This window comes from Lissotriton helveticus, chromosome 5_1 (assembly GCF_964261635.1).
Source record: "Lissotriton helveticus chromosome 5_1, aLisHel1.1, whole genome shotgun sequence".
Taxonomy (NCBI): Eukaryota; Metazoa; Chordata; class Amphibia; order Caudata; family Salamandridae; genus Lissotriton; species Lissotriton helveticus.
In genome coordinates this window covers 1,796,112,982-1,796,138,702 of record NC_136065.1, presented here as the reverse complement: position 1 = coordinate 1,796,138,702, position 25,721 = coordinate 1,796,112,982, and positions in this window count along the sequence as shown.

Below are 25,721 nucleotides of genomic sequence, written 5' to 3'. Positions count from 1 at the left end.
CCCAAGAACATAGATCTGGTTTTAATGAGATAACGTATGTGATAAAGAAGTGAAAAGTTGTATATATGCATTTATTCTGCGTCAGGGAGACAAGTAATGAGATGAATGCCACAGTCTATAGCTCTCATCCTGAGACAGAGAACCTGGCAACAGGGAGACAGCGACATGCATCCTGGGAGAGGAGACACAAACAGCGAGACGGGAGGCAACGCTCCAGTGAAAGACATACATAGCTACTAACACCTGGACAGTGACACTGGCGACTCGGAGACACCGATATGCATACCGAGGCGGAGACCCCCAGAAAATGTGGGAGGGGAGACACATAAAATCACTGACGTATGAGACACTCCCACGTGCCACATAACATAAATTCTGGTTAAATGTGACTGTCATATTAATTGTACAACAATTACCTGAATGATTGCAAAGAATTGTGTTCCTGAACATTGAGATTTTCTTCAGCGATAGTTGTGTTTGTTATGTTATGTTATTTATGCTTCTAGAGTACTCGAATGCCCTGAGGCTTCTTGGCGCTAACTAAAATAGCAGAAAGGAGGCCCTAAAAAGGGAAGACTAATTGGCAGAAAACGGCCATGTTTTCACAGCTTTTCAAACAATCATTTACAAACCAATAGGTCTCGCATTATTAAAGTTTGAGCTATTGGTGTTGCATTTTTTAGCAACCAATAGCTCAAACTTTATTAATGCGAGACCCATTGCATTGCCAATGCTTGTTCTTATTTGCTATGAAATCTGATATTGCATTTTATTTGTACCCTCATTTGCACTACCTGAAATGCGGACTAAAAAGTACATTAAAAACCGTGATTCAGGTTTCCCTCTCATTTCCAGAGTGTGAGCCTCACAGGGGCACGATTCACTTCATTTCATGTGAAGCAGGCTGGAGCTAGAAAGGTAAGCAGCCCTGCCAAGTATCACGCTTCACGTGTGATACTAACGCATTTCAGTGTGGTGATCCGCATCACCGCACTGAAATGCATTGTCACGCATTATAGCGCCTCCTCAGCTGCCACGTGGAGCGCTGCTATAATGCTCATATGATGGACTGTGATGCCTCTCAGTGCCATGTGCACTGCTCCCGGTAAACAGAGGCAAAGAGGCTGGCTTAATCAGCTTGCAGCTCTACAAGTACTGAGTGCTACAATGTAATTGTATCCAAGTTAAGCACAAACTGGGGGCCGATTTACGTGGCGCCGAATTTAGACTGACGTCACTACAGTCAGAGTCCAATGGTAGACACTGACAGTGAGATAAATAGCTACCTTGAGTCAGGGTCCGTCCTCCTGCTGCCACCCCGCGCTTTTCGAGGTTCAATTGCGCAGCTCCTCACCTCCCGGCTCTCACTGCAGGTGGTGGATTTCCACCGTCGATGGCTCATTAATCCAATCTGGAAAAGGATCCCACCTGCAGCATTCGGCCACAGGCTGACTCACCAGTCAGTATCATCGAGGCAGCACCGGGGGCCAGTTCCAGTGAGAGAGTGGGTGCAGCATGATTAATGGCACAGCGGCAGCCGTAATATCTGACACAACCAGCGCACCGGGCCTCGCCACCCCCAGCCGGGCTCAGCTGCCCAGCGAGGATCATGATTTTTCAGTAACTCTATTTAATTGGATGGAGAAACGCAAATAAGAAGAGAAAGGTAAAATAACAATGTTTCGTTTTAAAATCAATTAAGCAGACTTAAATTGGGAGTGCTGTCTTCTATGATTGTTACTTCGCGCGGTACCCCACATACTGCACCGCTTAGAATATTGGGACCAAACGGGAAATTCATGGTTAGTTTATTTACATATGTACCTACACTACTATTTAACGCTTTGGCCACGTCATGGACTAAACCATTAAGCACGAGATATTCCTTGCTACGCCCGCACCCAAACATAGTAAAGCAGTGTTCTGCTTGGGAGAGCAGAAAATATTAACTGTAATTTTACATTGCGTCTTAAAAAAACTTCTTTGTGTGCGCTCGCATTTCTAGTGCTTTCGGATGTTTATTTCCTGCCTCAGCCCTGCCCCAGCCCAGGCCCCTAGATTTTCTTGCTGTCGGCTGGCCACACTAGCACTCCTGAACACTGCTCTGAGTCCGGGAGAGGCTGAGCAGGTCGTGTTTACGGCAGGCACGCCTCTCATATACGACTAGCAGGGAACTACAAATCCAATCAAAGAAATTGTTTAACAGAAACAAACCATGCAGGTTTGAAGGATCTCTAATTCAGATAAAAAGGTTCCCATTAGTGCACAAAACATAAATATGCATCTCAGTGACCAGTTTTTCATTCAGAGGTCCTCAGCAGTCGTGACTGGTGTAAAGGTGGACGGTAAGGCCTAACACGTGGACAGAGCACAACTAACAATGGACACAGGCACTGATTACTAGTTAGTCGGAAAGACCACGAGCGGTCTTCCGCTTGTTTATTTATACCTAGGGGCGAGCCCGCCCCAAGGCTGCGTGTGCGTGCATGCTAGAAAGGATACATTGTAGGTGAGAGCCCGAGTGGCTCTCTACATCCCTCCTTGATTTTAGTCCTTTTCAGCAGGCACTTTCTGAGACTCGTGTTCAGGGAGATGACCAGGCAAAGTCCAGCAACCGTTGACTCGGCCTCGGATTGGGCCGCAAGTTGTAGCGACGATCCTGGGTCCGAGGTAGTTCGACAACCCCAGCCGGGGTTGTCCTCGGACCTTCGCTTACATCTTCGACCCTTGGCTGACTCCGCCCGACATACATGCCTGGTGGCATTGGCCTTGGCGAAGTGCCCTCTCTTGACGGGGTAGGTGCTGGACCAGGAGAGTTGTCGAAGTCCACGTCTTCTGGGTCTCTGGGTTCCACTCTCTCTGCTCTCTGAGGCACATCGATGGTGTCGGTTACCTTCCTGAAGCATGAGACATTTCTCGTCACAGCTTGGCCGTCTCTTCTCGCTGTGATCATGGTCCCTTGCACTCGTTCCACTATCCACACTTCGGGCTCAAAGGGCGTCCGAAACTTCCATCCGGGATGGCGATCCTTGACAATGACCGCATCCCCCTGTCGGAGGGCTGGTTCTTTAGCGTGACGATGCACACTTGCTTTAATGTTCGTGGCTTGGCGTCGAGCTTGTATGGCCTCAGCGTCCCTCTCTTCCGGCACCCACGTGCTTGCAGTGGGGATGCCGTCTCTCGGAGCTCGCTTGAACAGTACATGGGAGGGAGCACACTTGGTCGTTGAGTGGGGCGTCTGACGGTAGGCTCCGAGGAATTGGTCCAGGGCAGTCTCCGGGTCTTCACCATTGTCTACGGCTATCCTGAGTGCTCTATTTAATGTTCGCATCAGCCTCTCGACTTCCCCATTGGCTTGGGGCCACAGGGGTGTGATTTTACGGTGCTTGATCCGGAGAGCTTCCAGGTAGGCCTGGAATTCCCTCCCTTGAAAGGGCGGTCCGTTGTCGGACTTGATTTCTTCGGGGAGCCCCATCGTGGCGAACACCCGGTTTAAGACCTTCTTTACTTGCGGGAATGCAGTGGACGCGATGACCTCCACGATTGGGAATTTTGAGAACGAATCAACCAGCACCAGCATGTGCCGGCCGTCCGGGAAGCTGCCAAAGTCAATGCTGAGTTGAGCCCACGGGGTCTGGGGTGCTTCTTCCGTGAGCACGGGTGCTGGGGCAGGCTCCCCGCCAGTGATCGTGCATGCGTGGCAAGACCGTATCATTGCTTCCACCTGGCTGTCCATCGCGGGAAACCACACTTTACTCCTCAAGCAGGCCTTGGTCTTAGCCATACCTTGGTGCCCTACGTGAGCCAGGCTCAGGGCTCGTTGCTGAAGACCTTCGGGCATGACGATGAGATGTCCGCGTAGCACCACTCCCTCATCTCCGATGCTTAGTTCACTGCGTATTTGCCACAACTGCTGCCTGACATGACTCACTTCTGGCCGGAGGCTGGAGGCGCCGTCAAGAAAATGGGCCCAGCGATTTCCTTCAAGGGCCTGTCGAACTTTCACTAGGGTCTCATCCGCCGCCGTGGCGTCGCCAATCTCCTTGAGCGTCATGTTCTCAGGGCACGCTGCTTGGGTGATCATGTGCACGATCTCCTCTACTTCTTCTCCGTCTTCGGCGAGGGACGGTGGCGGGATGACGTCAGGATGTCGCGACAGGTAGTCGGCGGGATTGTGTGCTCCCGGTCTGAACACCACCTTGAACCGGTATCCCTGCAGCTGGACAGCCCATCGTTCGATGCGCGGGGGAGCTAGTCGTGACGTTCCCGCAAAGAGAGGCAGAAGGGGTTTGTGGTCTGTGACCACTGTGAATTCCTGTCCGCAGAGGTAGAGGTGAAAGTGCTGGCACGCCCATTTGATGGCCAGGGCTTCTCTCTCAATTTGGGCGTACCTGGTCTCAGTGTCCGACAGGGCCTTGCTGGCATAGGCAACCGGTTTCCACTCTTCAGGCCCGTACTCTTGCAGCAGAACGGCCCCCAACCCTACTGGACTGGCATCTACAATCAATTCGGTCCGCCTGCGGGGCTGGAAGTAGGCCATGGTGGTGTTGTCCAAAAGGCTGGCCTTGATGGTCTGGAACGCTTTGTTAGCGGCGGCGGTCCAGTCCCATTTCTGATCAGCACGGGTGAGGGCTCGGAGGGGCTCCGCAATGGCAGCGAGGTTCGGGATGAACCGGCCGCAGTATGTGGCCATGCCCAAGAAGCTGCGGACTTCAGTTTGACTCCGTGGGGTGCTGGCTGCTTTGATGGCTTCCGCCTTCTTGGGATCCACTTTTAGGCCTTCCCTCGTAAACGTGTATCCAAAGAAATCCACTGACTCTTGATAGAACGCACATTTAGCTCGGTGCAAGGTCAGGCCGCTGTCGGCGAGTCTTTGCAGGGTCGCTCTCAAGTTGGCATGGTGTTCCTCGAGGGTCGTTGAGTACACCAGGATGTCATCACTCAGGTTGATCACCCCTCGTAGGCCGGATAGCACCTCGCGAATGGCGTTTTGAAAAACTTCGGCTGCCGATGAGACACCAAAGCTGAGCCGAGTGTAGCGACGCAGCCCCACGTGCGTCGAAAAGGTGGTGATGTATCTGCTAGCCGGCTCTAACTCAAGCTGGTGATATCCTGAGTTGAGGTCCAGCTTTGAGAACCACTTCGCCCCGTTGAGGTCAGCTATGATGTCATCCATAGTAGGGGTGATGTGCCGTTCACGCTTGACAGCGGTGTTGGGGAGCCTCATGTCCACGCACAAACGTATGGCTCCCGGCTGCTTCGGCTTGGGGGCGACCACCAGGGGTGAGACCCAGGGCGTCGGGCCCGACACCTTCTCGATTACCCCCAATTCTTCAAGTTTGCGAAGTTCTTCCTCCACTTGAGGCCTGAGGTTGAAAGGCACTCGCCGGTGCCTGAGAGCAACAGGTTTCACGGTTGCGTCGATATGCAGCTTAAACTTCTTTCCTTGGAGCTTGCCGAGGCCTTTGAACAGTTCCGGGAAGTCTTTTAGCATGAAGTCTGCATGAGCCTGGTGCACTTGGTTGGCGAAGAACACCAGTCCCAGGTCCTCTGCTGTGTGGCAGCTCAGGAGGGTGCCCTTCTTGCCCTCGGTGATATGAAACTTGGTCACTGTGGAGTACTCCCCATTGACAACGGTGGTTTGGATCACTCCACGAAGAGGCATGGGTTCCGTCCCTCCATAGGTGTAGATGCGTGCCGCGGACGGTGCCAACGTTGGTTTCGGGGACATGCGCTCGTACTGGTCCGAGTCCATAACATTCACGGACGCCCCTGTATCGATCAGCGCGTTGACACTCGTCCCGTCAACTGAGACGGAACACATGGGAGGCGGCCGCCTTTTCGTGGATGCACGGCTCACGTAGGAGATGACATACACTTCGTCGTCTTCATCGTCTTCGTACCTGGGCCGGCGGTCTTGTGCCTCTGTGTCGGGAGGGGGCCTCTCCTGGTCGAGAGACAGCTGTCGGACACGCTGTGTTACTGTTCTGGCGCGCGGGCCTGCTGATCGGAACTTCCCTCCCCGACAGACGGCGGCAAAATGATTCAGACGTCCGCACTTGAGGCACGTCTTGCCTTTGGCGCCACACGTGGCTGTGGCAGGGTGGTCTTCCCCGCAATACCCGCATTGATTGCCTCTTGGCGGGCCACCTCGCGGCCTTGCAGGCGGGAATCGTCTGTGGACCGCATCCACTCGTTCTTCTTTGATGGTCGGTGCCCTCGCCGCCGACGGGGCGATCACCGGGGTGCGCAGCGCTATCTCCATCTCCTCTGCACGGGCATCGGACAGTTCGTGCGATCTAGCCAGGATGAGGATCTCGTCGAGAGTGATTCCTGGTTGCCTGAGTATTAGCTTCCTCAGTAGCTTTGACTTGCAGCCAACTATGATTTGATCCCTGATTTCGTCACGAGGATTGGTGAACGGACACGTGCTTGCAAGCCGTCGGAGTCGAGTGTAATACATGTCGACCGACTCTGAGTCCATCTGCCATGCACGTTTGAACTTGAACTTTTCAAAGTCATTGTTAAGCTGAGGATCAAAATGCGCGTTGAGGGCCGCGACAGCGGCATCGTAGTTATCCTCAGGCCCGGTGTTGGGGAGCGACTCAAACAGATCATAAATCTCTTGACCCCCATATAGGATGAGGAGCGCCCTCTTCACCGTCCCGTCTGTTTCCCTAGTGCCTTTGAAGTAAAGGTTGAGGCGACCGACCCATGCTTTCCAGCGGATAGCAGCCGTCGCTGGGTCCGCAGATTCGCTGAACGGCGGGATGGGTGCTGCGCCGGCGTGCTGATGCGCGTGAGGCGCAGGTGTGGGGGGACCCACTGGGGCCACCGCTCCAGCTTGAGCTTGAGCCTGTGGTTGAGCTGCGGGCAAGACCGGTGGCGGCTGGATCACCTGCTGGGGGGGCTGGCCAGCCCCGTCCTGGGCTGCCCCTGTCGCGTTCTGGCTCATGGCGTGGCGTCACGCAGGCCGTGCAGGTGCTTTCCGGATGTGGGTGTCGTGTAGACGGGGTCAAGGCACCGGGCGCAGGGGGCGCAGACGCGATGTGTGTGGGGCACTTGGAGCCCTTGACGGTAGCTGGTGTCTCGCAAAAGCCCTTGCTTGCTGTGTTGCGCTATATGCCCTGCAAAAGTCCTTGCATTTGCCAATGCTTGATGTATTGTGCCTTTTGCAATAGTTCACTCTCCCTGATTAATCCCCTTCAATTTTCCTTGTGCTCGCAGAGGCCCACGGAGCAGCTGTGATTGTAGGCGGCCGGTGTGCTGCGAGGGCCGGAGTGGAGCGGGAGGGGCTTGGTGCCATGCTCCGTGCATTCCGCGGTAGGGGCGCTGCACGCGCCCCTCTGCCGGGAGTGAAGGCGGATCCTCCGCAGGCAGCAGCCACGTGGTATGGCGTCGGGGATCCGGGGAACACCAGCGGCCGGCAGGCGCACCTCCTCCGCGCAGTCTTGCGAGAGGAGGCGAGGCGAGGCCGCGCAGGCGGGGCAGACGGCACACTCACCCGCAGGATCCAGAAGCAGCGCGCCGGCTCCACGAGTCCCGCCGGCTGAAGGCGCTCCCTCACGGGAGACGCGTGGGCGGGCCTCGTCAGGAGGGGAACCAGCACACAACAGCGGGTGGGCACCGCAGCAGGAGGCAGGCAGCGCAGCAGGCCGGAGGCACCGGGCACACGTGGGAAGAGAGCCGGCCTCGTCGCCAATGTAAAGGTGGACGGTAAGGCCTAACACGTGGACAGAGCACAACTAACAATGGACACAGGCACTGATTACTAGTTAGTCGGAAAGACCACGAGCGGTCTTCCGCTTGTTTATTTATACCTAGGGGCGAGCCCGCCCCAAGGCTGCGTGTGCGTGCATGCTAGAAAGGATACATTGTAGGTGAGAGCCCGAGTGGCTCTCTACAACTGGGGACAGACTGACTACGATACTGTGCAGCAGGTGAGAGAGTATGCAGCCTGCTGAAAAGACAGATATTTCTCTCAAGGACTTCGGCAGATGCACTATTTTTTATTTTTCCCAGTCTAGGTGCGGGACGGTAGTGTTTTAACTTTACTGAAGAAAAGGTAACAGTGATTTCGCACAGAGGGGTTAAATATCCCTGTTGAAAGGTGTTGGCTGTACAGCAGTTTTAACATTTTCTTAGTTTCTTGTTGCTCAAATGGGTGTCATTTCTAATATTTATTTGTTTCCCTTGCTTTATTACTTGATTTTGTTCGAGAGAAAGTGTCACTCATTGTGGTTGAAATGTCACTCATAATTACACTGAAATTATAAAAATGTCACACATGGCCATCTGAAACCTTGGCAGCTATGGGTAAGATATGGTCAATCCTCTTTCTGTTCACGCCTCTAGTGTCGGGGGGGCGAGAGTGGGGGTCACGGAAAGTCACGTTCTCAGTTCAGTTCATAATTGGTGAACACGTTTATAAATAACTTCATTAACAGCATTGCACCAACAACAGTTGGCAATTACAACATGGAAAACAATTCTTATAAAAGCCTGTAGGAGGCACCAGAGAACCACTTTTGAAACAAGACGTATATATGTTGACAATATTTGCAAAAACATTTTACGAGAGGCAAGAAACATGGTATTAATATGTATTTATTTTTTGGTACTGATTCTAAATGCACAAATACTGAATCACAAAAAGGCCTACTAACTTCCGAAAAGGCTTAGCATCCACAATGATAGGAGACTCACTGAGGTCGCCTGATTCACAAAAGGAAAACGTGCAAACTATATGTCTATGCTAACTTCGACTGGGACCAATTCACCCAAAAAAACGAAATCCAGGCTGCCCATGATACTGGCCTACTTTTTGAGTTTATCGACACATGTTTCTGCTTTCACAAATAATGAATCCTAAATCCTACACCTTCTCTTGCCGCGCGTTACCATTCCTGGTTCACAAAGGCCTCAGGTGTACTCAAGGCAATATTGCGCTTTTCCTAGTTTTTCTTGGAGTCACCCAACCCCCAGGGTGACCAGACGTCCCGGTGTCATGACAGTTTTTGCTAAAACAAAGAAAAGTCCCGGTTTTGAGAGAGGGTCGGGTGAGCCCGCACATTAATCAGCGTGGTGCAGGCCGCCGGTTGCTATGACTCTCTCTTAGCACCAGGAACAGATGTTTAGCGGTAGAGTTGTCTGTTCACAAAACGTAGGAAGTTCAGTTGTACTTGTTTCAAAAGCTGCTTGCTGTGTTGCATCGCCTCATTCATGCCAGGTCCGGCCTAAGGCATGTGCAAGCTGTGCACCTGCACAGGGCCACCAAACCCCAGGGGCCGCCACGCCAATATATATCCTTAGATACATATTTGCGTGGCGGCCCCTGGCAGGGATTTGGCCTACCTACACTCCCTGCTCAGGGCCTCCGTGAGCCTAGAGCCGGCCCTGTTCATGCAGCACTGCAGGATTTAAAGGGAGGGAATAGGCGTCACATCACCCCAAACCTTGCTCATTAGTAGCCTGCTACTGGGTCACATCACAAGAGGGAAAAAAGGGAAACAAGCATTTGCAATGCAATGGGGCTCACATTTACGCGAGTTTGAGCTATTGTCATTGTAAATGTCAATGCCTTTTATTTATGTTTTGGGTTTTAAAGCATAAATAAAAGGCATTGTCATTTACAATACTAATAGAGTAAACTCTTGCAAATGCGAGACCTATTGCATTGCAATAAAGGGCCTTCTAGACAGCTTGTTAGATTGTAAATATCAGAGGAAGAGACCGGCCTGTGACGTCTTCAAAGTAGTGATAAATAGTGGAGTAAAGAAGATGTGCAAGTGTTGTAAATTACACAGACACTAAGTGTGAAGTGAGAGTTACATATGATCCGAGCTATAAAAATTAAAAAGCGCTCCAACACCTTTCGCTCTGTGATTACATTGCCGTGGCTCAGGAGGAAGAGCGGAACGGCAGGCTGTTTCCTGCCCTCTTCATGATTTGAGTGTGCAGTGTGGCATTGCATAATGTCATTGCTATCTTTGGCCTAATAAAAAACACTCCAGCTGTAGTAGTGAACTGGCTTCACCTCCTGGTGCAGGACGGACTGTACTTTATGGCAGGCATGGAGGGAGGGAGAGATGGTCTTGGCTGCAGCTCCGGCCTCGTAAAGGGCCCCTGCTATTACTAGTGAGCGATAAGCGCTGAGGTGGTGGTATTGGTATTGGTGGTGGTGGAGGTGGTATTGATGGTGGTGCTGACCTTGGTGGTATTGGGGGTGGTTTTGTTGGTGGTGGCATTGGTAGTATTCGTGGTGGTATTGGTGGTGGTGGTGGTGGTACCGGTGGTGGTGGTATTGGTGGTGGTGGTACTGGTATTGGTGGTGGTGATGTCTGTAATGGTATTGGGGGTGGTATTGGTATTGTGGTGGTATTGGTATTGGTGATGGTGGTACAGGGAGTGGTGGTATTGGTATTGGTGGAGGTGGTGGTATTGATGGTGGTGGTATTGGTGGTGGTGGTGTTGTTGTTAATAAAAGAGGTTTTTGAAAACAACTAGTCAGGTGGCTTTAGTTCAGATGACATGTATTGATGGTGGTATTGATGGTGGTGGTATTGGTGGTGGTGGTGCTATTGGTGGTGGTGGTATTGGTGGTGGGAGTGGCATTTTTGGTGGCGTTGATGCTGGTGGTATTAGTGGCCATGGTATTGTTGTTGGTTGTGGTATTGTTGGTGGTGGTATTGGTGGTGGTGGTATTTGTGGAGGTGATGGTATTGGTGGTGATATTGGTACTGGTGGTATTGGTATTGGCGGTGGTGGAATCGGTGGTGGTGGTAGTATTGGTGGCAGTGGTATTGGTGGTGTTGGTATTGGTGGTGGTGGTATTGGTGGTGGTGGTGGTGTTGGTGGTGTTTTTGTTAATAAGAGAGGCTTTTGAAAGCAACTGGTTAGGTGGCTTTAGCTCAGATGACGTGTAACACAGATGTGCTGTTGTCAGCTTCAGTCCATTAGCACACGATTATGTGCTACCTTGAATTCACATGACTTGATTTGCTAATCAATCCAAAATCCATTTTATTTGGGGGGTTGTAACAGACCCAAGATAATGCCTGATTGAAAGCGGGCACCCGTATAGCGGGGCTGGCCGTACCTCTCAAAAAACACACGCGGTTTCAGCTGAAGCAGCACATGTCCGGTCTGCAGTTAGAGAAACTCAATAAAGTAAATAGTGCTTACAGACTAAATAACAGGCCCCGTGAATTGGTGGTGGTGGTGGTGTTGGTGGTGTTGGTATTGGTGGTGTTGGTATTGGTGGTGGTGATATTGGTGGTGGTAATATTGGTGGTGGTGGTATTGGTGGTGATATTGGAGGTGGTGGCGGTATTGGTGGTGGTGGTATTGGTGGTGATATTGGAGGTGGTGGCGGTATTGGTGGTGGTGGTATTGATGGTATTGGTGGTAGTATTGGTTGTGTAGGTGGTATTGGTTGTGGTGGTGGTGGAGGTGGTAGTATTGATGGTGGTGGTGGCATTGGTGGTGGCTTTGGTGACATTGGGGGTGGTATTGATGGTGGTGGTATTGGTAGGGGTGGTGTTGGTGGTGTGGTGGTATTGGTGGTGGTAGTGGTATTGGTGGTGGAATTGGTGGTGTTGATGGTGGTGGTATTGGTGGTGATGTTATTGGTGGTGGTATTGATGATGGTGGTGGTTGTGGTATTGGTGGTGGTTTTGTTGGTGGTATTGTGGTGGTGGTATTGGTGGTGTATTGGTGGAGGGAGTGTTGTGGTGGTGTTAGTGGTGGTATTGATGGTGGTGGTGGTATTGGTGGTGGTATTGGCAGTGGTACTGGTGGTGGTATTGGTGGAAGGGGTGGTATTGGTGGAGGTGGTGGTATTGGTGGTGGTAATGGTGGTGGTATTGGTGGTGGTTTTGGTATTGGTTGTATTGTTATGGGTGATGGTATTGGTGGTGGTATTGGTGGTGGTGGTATTGGTGGTGGTGGTATTAGTGGTGGTGGTATTAGTGGTGGTATTGGTGGTGGGGCTGGTGGTGGTGGTATTGGTGGTGATGGTATTGGTGGTGGTATTGGTGGAGGTGGTGGTATTGATGGTGGTATTGGTGGTGGTATTGGTGGCTGTGGTATTGGTAGTGGTATTGGTGGTGATGGTATTGGTGGTGCGGGTGGCCATGCTATTGGTGGTGGTGGTATTCGTGGTGGTGGTAGTGTTGGTGGTAGTGAAATTGGTGGTGTTGATGGTGGTGTTGGTGGTGGTGGTATTGGCGGTAGTGCTGGCATTGGAGGTGGTATTGGTGTTGGTGTTGGTGGTGGTGTTGGTGGTGGTATTGGTGGAGGTGGTGGTATTGATGGTGGTGGTATTAGTGGTGGTGGTGGTAATAAAACAGGCTTTTGAAAACAACCTGTTAGGTGGCATTAGTACAGATGACATGTAACACAGATGTGCTGTTGTCAGCTTAAGCCCATTAGCTCATGATTATGTGCTATCTGGAATTCACATGACTTAATTTGCTAATCATTTCTAAATCCATTTTTCTTTGGGGGGTTGAAACAGACCCAAGATAATGCCGGTTAAAGTGATTGAAAGCGGGCACCCATGTGACGAGTGCGGCCGTGCCGCTCAAAAAAACACACGCGTTTCAGCTAAAGCAGCGCATGTCCGGCCTGCAGTAAGAGAAACTCAATAAACTAAATAGTGCTTACAGACTAAATAACTGAAGTAAAAGGGACAGTCGCCATGGGAGGGTACAAATGAAGACAAGGCCATACTAAGGAGGGATTAACAAGCCTATTAACGAATCCGAAGGTAGCATTTGCGAAAGACAATGACACAAGCCAATGAAATATATGGGAGGAGAGTGGACGCGGCTTCTCTCACATACTCTAGTACAGCAGTCTCAAGTAGCGTATGCGTGCTGCGGCTAGGCTCGACTTAAAAAATAAGAATTATATATATATATATATATATATATATATATATATATATATATATATATATATATATATATATATATATATATATATATATATATATATATATATATATATATATGTGATAGATTAGGATAGACCGTCAGAACCTCCATAATCCTCATGTAGCAAAACCTTGCAGACGCAAAATTGGAACATTACAAAATGGACAACTATTGATTACTCAAATCTTTTGTTGCAGGTATGTGCTACAACTACGAGGGATGTGTGGACAGGCGAGGCACACAGACTTGGAAATTAAATGTGTCAATTCCATTGGAGACATTTGTTGATGACTGCAAAATGCAACTAAAGAGCCAGAATAACATGCAATTTGCTCCCACTGAGGGTTTAAAAGAATGCCATGGTGTTTTAGTGGAGGAATTGGAAAACTTAAAGGGTTTACACATAAGATTCGAGTGAAATCGAATGCTACCCACAAAGTACGTCATATTCCTTTTATAGATAGGGATGAAGTTAAAAAAAGAGCTTAAAAAATGCAGGATGCACAAAATATTGAGCCTATTGAGGTTTCAGAATGGGTTTCTCAAATAGTTATAGCAAGACGTGCCAATGGCAGCATTCGGATGTGCATTGATTTGAGGTATTTAAACAACAATATCATAGTGGACCAATTTCCTTTACCCAGGATTGATGAAATGCTTTCTTTAACAAAAGGTGCAAAATGGTTTTCGACCATTGATCGCTCCTCTGCATATCACCAGATTTCTCTACATCCTTCTAGCAGAGAATACACTGCTTTTTGCACAACCTTTGGTTGTTTCCAATATCGCTGCATGCTTTTTGGTTTGGCATCTGCGGCAGCAGTCTTTCAAAGATTCATGTCAGAAATATTTGGTGATATGCAAGGAGTCATTTCAAGATGACATATTAATTATGGGTGCTAATAAAAAAATCCATGATGAACGGTTGAGAGAGGTAATGAGAATCCTGTAGAGTAAAGATGTGACAGCTGAAATTTTTAAATGTAAATTTGCAGAAAAGAAAGTTACATTAAATAAATCCTGAGATCAATGCTTCTGGTATTAGACCAAAAACCAGCTTAGTAAGAGCCATCATTGATGTTCCTCTTAAATCTTTCTTAGGACTCGCAGAATTGTATGCAAATTTGTGGAACAATTCTCTGAAAAAACTTATGCTATGAGATCTTTACTTAAGAACAAATTACAATTTGTCTGTCGAGAGACTTGTTAGTGTTTTTTTGTAGAAAGTATTAATGCTATTGGCGTAAAAGAGACAAAACTTGCTGACTAATGTGGAAGGTAGTCAACTCATGAGACCACGGGTCACTGCCCCATGGTACTCAGAGGAGCTTAGAACAAAAAAGCGCCACTGCAAAAGGCTCGAAAGGAAGTTGTGTTTGGAATATGCCACCATAGATAAAGCTGTTTACAGGGAAGCCATCAAAGCCTACAAACTTGAAATAAAAAAATCGCAATCAAGATATTATAACGAACAAATAACCAGAGCCAGGTCAAAACTACGCGAGATCTACCAAATAGTCAAGCGCCTAACCAAGCTCCCCCCACCTATATGCCCCGAAGATAATCCAACCGCACGTTGTAACGACCTAGCCGAGTTCTTTTTTCAGAAAATAAATAAAATCTACGTAACATTCGCAAACTCAATCACAGACCCACCCACTGCCCCCCAGCCCCCTTGGGAGGTAGGGATCTCTCCTCGAGAAACTCTGAATCACTTTCCTCTGCTAGACCTAGAGACCCTGGAAAAACTATCACTCCAAGTAAAATCGGGATCCCCCTGTGACCCAGCTCCTCCCCGCACCATGGTTGAGGCCAGCCAAGTTATTCTTCCCACCCTTATGGAGCTACTCAATAACTCCATAATAAAGAGTACGGTTCCATCTGGCTGGAAGAAAGCTATGGTGAGAGCACTCCTGAAAAAGCCCAACCTGGATCCTAATAACCTCACCAACTACCGCCCCATCTCCCTGCTGCCTTGGGCGAGTAAGATACTGGAAAAGCATATCAACCTTCACCTATCCAGATTCCTCGAGTCTAACCATCTACTCGATACATCGCAGACAGGGTTCCGTCCCAAACATGGAACGGAAACGGCCCTCCTAGCAGTAACGGAAGAAGCCAGGCGGATTCTGGATCAAGGAGGATCAGTGGCAGTGATCCTCCTCGATCTGAGTGCCGCATTCGACAAGGTTTGCCATAAAACTCTGCTGGGTCGACTTTCCAATCTGGGAGTGTCCGGAGATGCTCTGACCTGGCTGAGATCCTTTTTGAGCGGAAGGACTTTCCAAGTCTTTGAGGGAGATTCCTCCTCCGCTAGCAGGCCTCTGAACTGCGGGGTACCACAGGGCTCGTCACTAAGCCCCACCCTGTTCAATGTGTACATGGAGCCGCTGGCTGAGATCGTCCGCCCATATGATATCAAGATCATTTCATACGTGGACGATACTCAGTTAGTGGTATCCCTTGCACAGAAGAACAGCGTACCCACACAGACCAACCTAGCGGCCTGCATGGAGGAGGTAAGGGCATGGATGACTACTTCCTCCCTCAAACTCAACGGGGACAAAACCGAGCTTATGTTACTCGGTCCCCCAGCGCTGCCGACCTTTGACCATCTTTGGCCCATCAGCTTGGGTGCTCCACCGACCCCGAAAGACAACATCAAAAGCCTAGGGGTCTGGTTGGACAAATCCCTAACTCTCAACACCCAAGCTACCAAAACATCTGCAACCTCAAAAAAATCCTCCCAGTCCTCCCTTTTGAAGCAAAACAGATTGTGATACAAGGTCTAATACAATCTCGACTCGATTTCAGTAATGCCCTTTACATGGGGGCACCTGAATACGTGTTGCAAAAACTCCAGCGAGTCCAGAACTGTGCCGCACGCACGCTGCTTCAGATTCCACGCAGAACCTCAATAGAAACTGGACTGAGAACCCTACACTGGCCTCCCAGTTAGGGAGAGAATAAAATTCAAGGCTATGTGTGTGTCCCATCAAGCCTTCTGGAGAACCGGACCCAAGATCAACCACTCCCTTCTCTCCCCTTATGGCCCCAACAGGCAGCTCCGCTCCACTCAAGCTTTTTTGGCGGCAGTCCCCCGTATCAAAAGGTCAAGAGTAGGAGGAAGATCCTTCACGTTCAACGCGGCCAAGTTATGGAACTCACTTCCTATACACTTAATATCCAATCCCAACCTGTCATCCTTCCGCAGACAGCTTAAAACCTTCCTCTTTGCTAATTAAACTCCTCCTTAAGCTGTGACCTCATAAGGCACTATCCTTCTTTTTAGCGCCTGGACGCCTTAGGGCAGCAGTCACGCTTAACAAAACCCCTTTTCATTTCATTTCATTTAATTTCATTTCATGTATAATATCTTAACACACCATGAATGCACCATTGAATATTGTTGTAATGTATCGTTTACCGTCACTTGCAAAATGCCAATAAAAAATGTTTTAAAAAAAAACAGAATGCTATTCGCCAAGCACCAAATTTACAAGGTTTTGATCCTCTTGCAGGTACTATTGTCACCACCGATGCTAGCAGCCAACGATGTCCTCACTCAACTGGATGGCAATAATAAAGAAGTTTTGACTGCTTTTGCATCCCATTCGCTCACGCCTACTGAGGAGAAGTACTCGTTTATTAAACAAGAAACTCTGGCATGAGTGTGGGCGCTAGAACATTTCAAAAGGCTTTTGTGGGGCAGAAAGTTTACACTGCGTTGTGATCACAAACCTCTTACCAAATTGTTAACTACAGAAGGTTTGATTAATGCTACTGCAAGAATTGCAAGACTCTCCATGAGGTTGCAATATTTCATGTACGCACTACTGCATGTACGACATTCAATATGTTCCATGGGGTAAAAAAATTCACAGGTGATGTTCTTAGTAGAATGTCTTTACTGTTGACAGAAGTAGACAATAGTCCTTGGAACAAATTCTCTGTTGCTAATGTGTCACTGAATGGATTTCAGAACAGTTTTAGCAAGGAGGAATGGATGGAAGCTGAAAGGTGTTACTTGAAGTGAAAGAATGGATTGTGAATGAATGGAATAGTATAGGGAAAGATGAATACAGAGGTTTCTGGGAAGTGCGTAATGTGTGATTCATTAGTCCTACGTGTAGACAAGGTGGTTCCTCCTTAAAAATTACGAGCATATATTATTAATTTACGTCATGAAGGTCAATCAGGCATCACACGTACTAAACACTGTCTCAAGGAACTATGTTGGTGGCCCAATGTGGAAGTAGACGAACGATTTTTCAGATTATTTGTCAAGTGTGAGATATCTGATAAAACCATGAAAACGTTTAACGTTCCTCTCGTTGTACAAAGCTACCATGGGAGGTAATTGCATTGGATATCATAGGACCCATCTCATGGCAAGATGGTTCAAGAAATACATCCTAGTTCTGGTGGATACCTTTTCAAGGTGATAAGAAGTTTGTGTTGTAGAGGTTATCAACACAAGAACAGTGATTTCATTTTTGGATGAGATATTTTTAAGGGTTGGGTTTCTAGCTGTAATCCTTTCAGACAATGAGGTGCAATTCAAATCTTCTGAAATGAAGAATTACCTTTTTGCTTCTGGGATTTAACAATGGTTCACTGCTTACATCATCCCGTTTTGGCCATCAAGTTTATATGGCTATGCATGTTCAGGCTGCCGTCAAAAGTTATTCCAAGAGATTTCGCCGGGTAAACAATGGTAGGAGGGCAGTTTAGCGCTGTGATGGTCTTGATTCATTTCTGGATGTCTGGATTGGGTTTGGGTGGGGAGATCAGGAGAAATTCAGTTTTACTTGCATTGAGTTTTAGCTGGTTGGCGGTGAGCCAGTGGACTGTCAGCTTCAGGGCCTTGTTCAGGGAGAGAAAGTCCTCAGGGGAAGAGATTTGTATGTAGATCTGAGTATCATCAGCGTACATAAGGTACGAGATGTTGGCGGCACGTAGCACCTCGGTGAGAGGTTCAAGGTAAAGGTTGAAGAGAGATGGGGAGAGGGTTGATCCTTGGGGGACTCCAACCGTAACCGAAGAGGGGGCGGATAGATTACCGTTGATGAGGACTCTCTGTGAGCTGTTCTGGAGGAAGGATCTAAACCATTTAAGGACTGTGTCTTTCAACCCCATCCTAAGTTTGAGACATTCTAGGAGAATTTCGTGGTTAACCGTATCAAAGGCAGACGACAGGTCTAGGAGGATTAGGAGACAAGTTTTGCTTAGGTCAAGGGCTTGGAGGGCGTCATCCACTATGTGGAGGAGGGTGGTTTCCGTGATGTGACCTAGTCTGAACCCAGATTGGAAGTCATCTAGCAGGTGAAAGTTGAAGATGTGTAGGCTTAGCTGCTGTTGCACACATTTTTCCAGAACTTTGGCAAGGAGAGGGATGTTGGATATGGGTCTATAATTCTCGGCGGAGGCAGGGCCCAGCGTTGTTTTTTTTTAGGATGGGGATAACTTGGCCAGCTTTGAGTGAATCAGGACTTGAGCCCTGTAGGAGAGAGGCATTGATTATTGAGGTCCAGGAAGGGATGATGGCCTGAGAGTCAGCAGCTAGGCAGTTAGAGGGGAGAGGATCATTGAAGTGATTGTTCGGTTTTAAGGAGGCAAGAATTCTCGAGATAGAATGTTCGTCATAGGTTTTAAATTTGGACCAGTGCGCTAGGTTTTTGGGTGAGGTTTGGGGGGACAGCGCAGAGAGAGAAGGTGAAGCAGGCGGATTTTGGTTTTGGTTGTGAGTAGCGGATTTAAGTTCATTTCTAAGGGCAGTGATTTTGTTGCAGAAGGAGGAAGAGAATTCCTCGCTTGATATTAGGGGTAAGGTGTTTCTTTGGTGGTTTTCGCTAGTTTGTTGGATTGATGTTTGACTAAGTCGAACAGCTTGCGAGGTCGATTTTTGGTATTCTCTACTTCAGATCTGAAGAATTCTTTTTTAGTGTTGAGGATTTTCTTATTGTAGGCATTTCTGTCCTGGTGGAGAAGTTTTAGATTTGCTGCGGAAGGGTGTTGTTTCCAATTTTGTTCAGTCTGTCGAAGGGATCTCCTCTCCTTGTTGAGGGATCCGCTGACCCAGGGGTTTCGGTCTTCGACCTCGGTTCTTTTTAAGAGTAGTGGTGCCAGGTCATCGAGAATGTCAGATATGGTTGCAGAGTAATGAGTCGCTAGGTTGTCGACTGAGGTGCACTGAGGGGGCGGGGGGACGTCAGACACACAACGCGCTTCCAGTTTCTCATGATCAAGGTTCTTAGTGTCTCTAACCCAGTGTTTGGGAATCGCGGATTGAGGTGTCCATGTTTTGTGGGTTCTGGGCAGGAGAAAGGTGATGGCGTGATGGTCAAACCAATTGCAGGGATCAATAGAGAGAAGTTTGACCGCTGATTCCTTAGCAATGATCCAGCCTAGAGTGGCGCCTTTCGAATGAGTAGGGAGGGAGCAGGCTTGGGTAAGGGCTTGATCGGCCAAGAAGTCTCTGATGGTTTTGACCTGAGGGTCCTTAGGATCGTTCCAATGCAGGTTAAAGTCGCCAAGGAAAATGTCATTAGAGTTTGGTGAAACCTTGGCTGTGATGATTTCCATGAGGAGGTCCGTGAAGGAGTCGTTCTTGTCTGGGGGGTGGTAAAAGATGTGAAGTTTGCACAGCTGAGACTTGTTGTTGGAGATGGAGAGCGCAAACTATATGCAGGAGTCTGTGGGGTCCACTGGCAGTTCCATAACAATGAGGTTGGAGCGGTGGATACAGGCAATGCCACACCCTTTTTTCTTTGGGTGCCTATCCATCCTTACGATGTTATAGTTGGGCGGGACTAAGAGATCTAGGTAGGGCAATGAGGATTCCTTGAGCCAGGATTCAGTCAAGATTGCTAGGTCCGACTTATGACTCAGAATGAGGTCGTCTACATCAGATGCATGCTTTACATCTAACTTGCAGTTTATTAGGAGGCCGGCAAGGGAGGGGTAGGAGTGATTGTCAAGGGTAGCAGCGGCGGTGGGAATTTTAGCTAGGTTGCTGTTGACCACCCCTCTGGTGCGGATGGTAGCAGATCTGTTAGGGTTGGTTGCAACCGTACAGATAGGGTGTTCTTCCCTCAGGTGTAAGGGACGAGGGGTTGTCAAGGCAGAGTCGTAACTACTGAGGAGGTCAGCCACTTCTTCCTCCATGAGTTCAGAGGGATTGATCGTGCCAGGGGTGGGTGTGCAGGTGTGGAGGAGAGCAAGAATTTCCTTCTCCGAGAGGTGGCAAGGTTGTTTGCGTAGGCGCAAGTGTCTCAGGGATAGGGGTAGAGGGTGAAGGAGGGGCTTTGTGAAGGGAATGTGGGTCGCATTCTGTGAGAGCCTGAGATTCGAGAAGGAAAGTTCAGTGATGTGAAGGAGGTGCTTTAGGTCCAGAATCGATTTGTGGATGCTCCGTGTTAATTCGGAGGAACTGCGGTGCAGATTATCAATATCTTTTAGAGAGGTATGTTCTGGCAAGCAGGGGGACAGATGCAAGGGGCGGTGGTTCTGATGGCATGTGCAGGTAGCCAAGAGGTGGGTTTAGGCGGACGGTCAGCATCCCTATGAGATCAAGAGCGTAACATGAGTGGCTAGTCTCCCTCACCCAGGATGGAATTTAGGGACAGTCTGCTGAGGTATAGAACTAGTCAAGAAATTCCTTTCCACTTAGATTCGCTCTGCCACCTCACCTGGCACAGTCATCTCAGTCAGTGGTTCTTGCCATGCCCATTGGCATTACCAACTAGTCCATCTCTCTAGTACATAGCTTGTTTCCCAAACTTTCCATGTCCCAGAGCTTCCTTAAACCTAAAATCTGAGTGGGAAGGATATAAGTCTCCTTATAAAGGATGATTATCGTGTGTGTGAAAGAAGAGTGCACACTCTGTGCAAGACCATAGGCAAAAGGAGGTAAGGAAGAGAATGTCAACATTTTCAGAGGCAGCACCTGAAGTCTAAGTGCCTCAACTAGAAGTAATGCAGGGATCAGGCCAAATGCTGTTTGCGGCCAAACCCGCAGGAAGGGAGTGAAATCCAAAATCAGGCTCTAGCAAAAAAGTCTTGACCAGCCCCAAACGGCATAAGGCGGGAACTAGAATTGGGACATAGATGGTTGGTTGGGAGAGGGCATCACAACCTGCTATGAAACAACACTCTTAGCCTACAGCCCACCTCGAAATTGGGATGCAGGTGGAGCGATTGCCAGTGGCTGAGATTAAGTCAAGCATTCCATCCATCACCTTGGTGTTGTTGAAGTTGCCAAAGTGCAATGGGTATGGCCAGACGTGGGTCCCATGCTCTCTGTGCCACTAGAATCAAGCTATACATGGCTGATGAGCTCATAATGAGGGCAAAACTGGTCCTGGGTTGCTTGTTTTCCAGTTCAGGGAGGACCTTGACTGGCAGTTCGGGCTACACTGTTCTGACTGGAGCATGGTCAAGACTGATTTACATATGGCTTGGTCTAAACTGAGTGGCATGGTGGGTGAAAAAGTGAATTGGGATGCGGCCCGGAGCGATTGCCAGTGGCTGAGATTATTTCAAGAATTCCATCCATCACCTTTTTGTTGCAGTTTCCACCCTAAGTGTGACGGGTATGCCCAGACGTGGGCCATTGTGCCACTGAAATCAAGCTATACCTGGCTGATGAGCCGATAATGAGGGCGAAACCAGTCCTAGGTTGCATGTTTTCTGATTCAGAAAGGACCTGGCCTGGCTGTTCGGGCTAGGGTCAATGCTGATTTGCATATAGCTGGATCTAAACTGAGGTGGCATGGTGGGTGAAAAACAATGGATTAGGATTCGGCCCTAAGCAATTGCCAGTGGCTCAGATTATTTCAAGCATTCCATCCATTACCTCGTTGTTATTGCAGTTGCTGCCCTAAGTGTGACAGGTATGCCCAGACATGGGCCCCATGCTCACATAATGAGGGAGAAACTGGTCTTGGGTTGATTGTTTTCCGGTTCAGGGAGGTCCTGGCAGTTTCGCGGGGAGTGTTCCGAATAGAGCAGGGTCGAGGCTGATTTGCATATGGCTGGGCCCAAACTGAGGTGGCATGGTGGGCGAAAAACGATGGATTGGGATGCAACCCGAGAGATTTCCAGTGGCCGAGATTAATTCAAGTATTCCATCAATCCCCTTGTTGCTGTTGCAGTTCCTGCCCTAAGTGTGGCAGGTAAGCCCAGATATGGGTCCCATACTCACTTTACCACGGGAATCAAGCTATAGCTGGCTGATGAGCCCATAATGAGGGAGAAACCAGTCCTGGGTTGCTTATTTTCCGGTTCAGGAAGGACCTGGCCTGGCAGTTCGGACTGAACTGTTTCGGTTGGAGCAGAGTAAAGGCTGATTTACATATGGCGCGTCCAAACTGAGGTGGCATAGTGGGCAAAAAACAATGGATTGGGATGAAGCCCGACCGACTGCCAGTGCTTGAGATTCATTCAAGCATTCCATCCATCACCTTGTTGTTGTTGCAGTATTTGTAAACAGCAAACTTCTAATCTTAGATCGATGTGCTTATGTGCACCCCACAATGCTGTAGTATTGGGAAAGAGAATGGGTGGTCCAGGGAAGGGGTGCATAGAAAGTTTGGGAATGCACAGAATCATGTGGATTTGTGGGTATTCTCAAATTGTTCTCCAACGATTTCCATTCTAGAAATAGCCTGTGAATTACTTCTAGCCTTTGCTGGGCGGTAACATCCCCAAAACTGGTGGGGGTGCAGAAAATTGGGTTTTTTCCACTGGGTAAAATATATTCCCCACAGATAATAAAAATAAAAGTGCTATTGCATAAATACAATGCATTTTCCCATGTGCAATCATACATTATGTAAAATTAGAAGTACCAACACATATTGGCAAATGTTGATATACACGAACTTTCCAGCAATCCACAAGGAAACCCCCAGGGAAAGGTTTGTGCATAGTACAAAGTTACAAATCCTTACCCATTAAAAGGCCTAGCTAATCCGTGAATTTCCTTACTCTAGGGATGACGCTCCCCTTCACAGCAACAAAATGTGTACAGACCATTGCAATTTAAATATTCTTTACAGAAATGTTTCATATATTGTATTGTATTGTAATTGCATTTATATAGCGCTTACTACCCCTGACGAGGCGTTGAAGCGCTTTTTAGGCGAGTAGTACGCTACTCTGGGACCCATAGAGGATTAGTGTTGAATTAGTATAGTGAAACATGCAAGTACATTTTACGTGGCGGATAGGTAAGTCAGTTATTTGGATTCGGAAGGCTAGCAGAAGGATAGAAGAGGAGAAAAAAGGTTTGTATTTATATAGTGCTTGTTACCCCTGATGGGGTGTTGAAGCACGCTACTCCGGAAACCCATAAAGGATTAGTGCTGTATTAGTATGGTGAAATATGAAAGTAATTTGACTGGTGGATATTAGTCATTTATTTGGAGTGAGAAGGATAGCGGAGGGATAAAAAGGAAGAAAGGTTTGCATTCATGTAGCACCTGTTACCCCTGATGGGTGTTGAAGCGGTTTTCTGGCGAGTAGGACGCTACTCCGGAGCCCATAAAGGATTAGTGTTGAAAATTAGTATAGAAAAAGAAGAAGTCATTTCAGTGGTGGATATGTTATTCAGTTATTTGGATAGAGAATGGTAGGTTGCGGGATAGAAGAGGGAAAGAGGTTTGTATTTATATAGCACTTGTTACCCCTTGATGGGGTGTTGAAGTGATTTATTGGCGAGTAGCACACTATTCTGGAACCCGTAGGATTACTGTTAAACTAGTATGGCGAAACATGAAAGTAATGTGAGTGGTGGATATGTTAGTCAGTTTAGTCAGTATATTTGATGGGAGGGACAATTAAATGTTCTCGAAGAATGTCAAACTAGAGATGGGCCATGAATCACGTACAAATGTTGACATTTAAATTCATTTCTGTAGCAGTAATGTTGACAAGAAACACAGCTCAATTAATGCGTATTTATTGCTTAACTGTACGACGACGCCAGCACCCTCTACGCACTCAATGCCGGCCAAAACCACACCTGCTTCCAGGCCGCCCCGAAACGGACTCACGGACCTTTCTCCTGCCATACCTGCAGCTTTACCTGTGACAGAGCCACCAAACCTCCAAAGACTGGACCCAACCACCTTCGCTGCATACTCCTCAACACCCGTTCCGCACGCAAACACGCCGTTGAGCTCTGGGATCTGCTCGACACCTCCACCCCAGACGTGGCCTTCCTGACCGTAACCTGGTGGAACGACTCCTCGGCGCCCGACATCGCCATAGCCATCCCGGACGGCTACAAGATCACCCGCAGGGATCGTACCAATGGAATCAGAGGAGGAATAGCCATCGTCCACAAGTCTACCCTCAAGGTCGCCACCCACGCAGACGACACCATCAACACCGCCGAACACCTGCACTTCCGGATCCACACCGACCCCAACACCACCCTCAGAGGAACACTCATCTACAGACCCCCGGACCCTGAGCTCAGTTCAGCGACTCCATCGCCAACCTCACCAGCACCCACGCACTCGCCTCCACGGACTACATCCTCCTCGGGGACCTGAACTTTCACCTCAAGAACATTAACGACTCCAACTCCGCCACCCTGATCGACAACCTCGCCAACCTCGGCCTCATACAACTCGTCACCACACCCACCCACGCCGCTGGCCACACGCTGGGCCCCGTCTTCTTCACAAGCACCCACGTCGCCTTCAACCATACCACCGAACTCCACTGGACCGACCACCGCTGCATCCATTTCACCTTCAAGAAACCAACCACGCACCACCGCACCCAACAGCTACCTCGCCGCTGCTGGAGCAAAGTCACCGAAGACCAGCTGATCACCACCCTCGCCCAGAACCCACCCACCGACCCCACCAACCCAGAAACCGCAGCCCGCAACCTCAGACAGTGGATCGACGACAGCGCCAACACCCTCGCCCCGCTGAAGAAACCCTCCAACAACCACACCAGCAAGACAGCCACCTGGTTCACCGACGAGCTTCAGACCTCCAAACGCGCATGCCGGAAACTGGAGAAGATATGGCTCCACAAACGCACACCGGACAACCATGCTGCCCACAAGGACGCCACCCACAGACATCACCACCTCATCGGATTAGCCAAGAGATCCTCCTTCAAAGACCGCCTGGATAACAACGCACACGACAGCAAAGAGCTCTTCAGCATCATGAAGGAACTCTCCAACCCCAGCGTCAACGACATACCGCCCTCACAAGAACTGTACGACTCACTAGCTATCTTCTTCTACCGCAAGATCGCTGACATCCATGACAGCTTCAACACCACGACCGCCCCGACTACGCCAGACCCCACCTCCCCTGTGAACACCACCAGCGCCAACCGCCTGACCTCCTGGTCCAACGTCAACGACGACGAGACATGCAAGGTCATGAACTCCATCCACTCAGGATCTCCGTCAGACCCGTACCCACACCACGTATTCAACAAAGCAGACACAGCCATCACACCCCAACTACGGAAGGTCATCAACATCTCCTTCGAAACAGCCACATTCCCGGAAAGCTGGAAGCACGCCGAAATCAACATCCTCCTCAAGAAGCCCAAGGCGGACCCCAAGGACTTCAAGAACATCCGGCCCATCTCCCTGCTCCCGTTCCCGGCGAAGGTCATCAAGAAAATTGCCAACTGGCCCGCCATCTGGAAGACAACAACATCTTGGACCCATCCCAGTCCGGGTTCAGACTAAACCACAGCACCGAGACAGCCCTCATCGCCGCCACAGACGATATCATGCGC